The sequence below is a fragment of the Penaeus vannamei genome, chromosome 27 (assembly GCF_042767895.1).
Source record: "Penaeus vannamei isolate JL-2024 chromosome 27, ASM4276789v1, whole genome shotgun sequence".
In the NCBI taxonomy this organism is placed as follows: domain Eukaryota; kingdom Metazoa; phylum Arthropoda; class Malacostraca; order Decapoda; family Penaeidae; genus Penaeus; species Penaeus vannamei.
Window position 1 is genome coordinate 8,145,328 of NC_091575.1, and position 2,500 is coordinate 8,147,827.

Below are 2,500 nucleotides of genomic sequence, written 5' to 3' on the forward strand. Positions count from 1 at the left end.
GATTATATGAATGTGTTTAGATCATGGAAAATTTTGATATTATTTGGTAATGTGGATACAAGTACAAGTTGAAGGACAATGTGTGTCTGATATATGAATATGCTGTATTTTTGGCTTGTTTACACAATCGTGCAGTTTTGTGAATCTTAAAATTTTTATACGTCATATATATGCTTAATTTGTCTAGATAAAACAGCAACAAGCAAACGGCGGTATCGGAAACAAAAGAAACTAGCGGCAAAGGCTGGCAACCGGAGAGAACAGCACCTTGTCTAGAATAATTAACAACAGCCCAAGTCTATATATCAAAAAAGCTACAGCCTGTATCCTCAAGGCACCGGTTCCAAACAGCCTTCCGCTTCTCGCCGTGGATGTACGATAATTTGTGTCGACTCGCACGACTTTCGCCATCGCAAATGTGCTTTAATTACTTGCTGTGATCCTTATACAAATCTTATTTTTCCATTTCTTTGATGATTTAAGGCCGAAAGAATCCCCAGAAATGATTACAGCATTGCTATCGTTGAGCGGTCGCGAATCAGTCGCAAGCCAGCAGTCGCAAGTCTCTGTGCTTGTGTGTGCTTGACTGTGCGACTCCAAGCCTCGGAGGATGCATCTAATCGCACGACTTCACGTTTCCCGTCAAGGACCCAATATTGCGTGAGTCAGAGGAAGCCGTCACACCTGAGATTTCTCCCGCCGCAGCTAAACATCAACAGCTATTCTTGCTTAGGAGTTACTAATGAAACGGCATTCCGCAGCGCTGTCCGGCGAATTGCTGAGAGAAATTCTTGGATCTTAACGTAGGCTGCGGAATAATAAGATGCGATTTTTCATTAATTACAGTTGTTAATGAGAAACTTCCGGTAAGATAATGAGCGTAGACCTTGGCAGTCGGTAAGGCAGATTATATATTCGGTAACTAATTAACATAAAAAAACAAGGCTCCCAGAAAAAAAAACAGACAGCCAGACAGACAAGAAAAAATATAAAATATTTTTATCACAGCGAACTGATAAGAGTCATTCTCAAACCGGATCTCAGTCGAGGAACTAGTCGTTAGAGAAAGAAAAAAAATCTTTTGAAAATGTTGAAGTTCCCAAGGAGGATGATTTCACGCAAATGCTAGGTAAAAAATAAGTAATGGTCTATCAAATCCTCCAGTGAGGAGGAGGACTTTTTTCTGTGCTACGTTCAAAAGACCTCAACCTCAACCTCTGCCTCAGGAACAATGTCTCAATACCGCATTGTTTATACCTCTAATTATACCATGATTTCTTGTTCCGATATTATTTATTTTCGTGTTTTTTTATACAGTATATGCGGAAAAGCCAATTCGAGGTAGTATTCATAAGAAATGTCCACCTGAGACGCGACAATGAATAATAAATACGAACTTAACGAAATGAAAAGGTGCCATTGAGCCGTGAAGTCCTTTGTCGTGGGGTTGTGCAAGGCCAAGAAAGGTGGCAGTGAGGAGACGCTGACGGGGGAGGTGGAGGGAGATGGTGGTGGGCGGGGGAGGTGGAGGGAACCGTGGGTGGGGGGGGAGGAGGTATTATTGGGGACGGACCGAGGACAACCTATGAAAGAAAGATTTAATTCTTTTCCTCTCTTCAGAACGTTCACACGCTTGGTTGAACGCGAATGGGATTCCCCGTGTGCGTTTTTGGTAAGCCTATAATACAGCCTGTGGTAATGAGGTAGGCTCCATTCACCGTTGACCTCCCTCGTTGTTAGCCAAGGTCATTCGAGTACCTCAGGGCAGATGCCAACCTTCAGTGCTTGCTCTCTTGTTCAAATATATCGCGGTTCGATACAAATTCGTTATTTTCAATATAAATGTTTCGTTCATATGTCTCTGTTTACAAGGGTTCCCAAGAATGCGTTGTCCAAATATGGCATCACTCATTTTAAATCCATATTCTCTTGTTTAGCCTGAAGCTTGTGAGAGCTTGCCTGTCATGGACCTTTTGTCACACAAATCATGGGGTCCTAAGTTGCAGCTTATAATGGACGCGCTCCTGTTGCTGAGGTGGCGGCAAATTCCTTTGTTCGTAAGGCTAGAATGAGCTCGCAAGTCAGCAGTACTTTTGACAAAAGGCTATAAAATGATACTATGTACAATGAAAAGATCTACACATTAAAAAAAAAAAAACTTGTTGTTAATGATAACAAATATATACAGCGGGAAGAAGAGTTTACTTCAAAACGGCGTTTCAAATGACGAAAAGAACCCAAAACGGAACGAATATAAAGCGAAACAAACAAACAAGAACGTATTTTTTATTTGTTACCAAAATATCACTCCAGTCTTCATGCGCCTACGTAGGATCAGCGCCCACCGGAAGCGCACGAGAGTAATAGTATGCATATTGTCAGGGAGGGAAAACCCAAGGATAAGAAGGCATGGGCGAAGATGACCGTAGCCTTCAACAAACCACGTTTTGTTGACTTTTTTCGTTTTAGTTTTTATCCATGAGTGATTCTGCTGCGGAAA

At 41.7% G+C, this 2,500-nt stretch overlaps 1 protein-coding gene across 2 annotated transcripts in view; it reads left to right on the forward strand.

The window, feature by feature from the left end:
• LOC113821430 (coagulation factor IX) overlaps window positions 1-2,500 on the forward strand; it is a 19,967-nt gene that overhangs the window by 157 nt on the left and 17,310 nt on the right. The window contains exon 1 of one of the 2 annotated variants that reach the window (XM_070140788.1): window positions 1-660. This exon is cut by the window's left edge and continues 88 nt beyond it. The exons of the other annotated variant lie outside the window; for it this stretch is intronic. The gene's annotated coding sequence lies outside the window, so the exon portion shown is untranslated. The remainder of the gene's footprint in view (window positions 661-2,500) is intronic. 2 annotated transcript variants of the gene reach the window in all.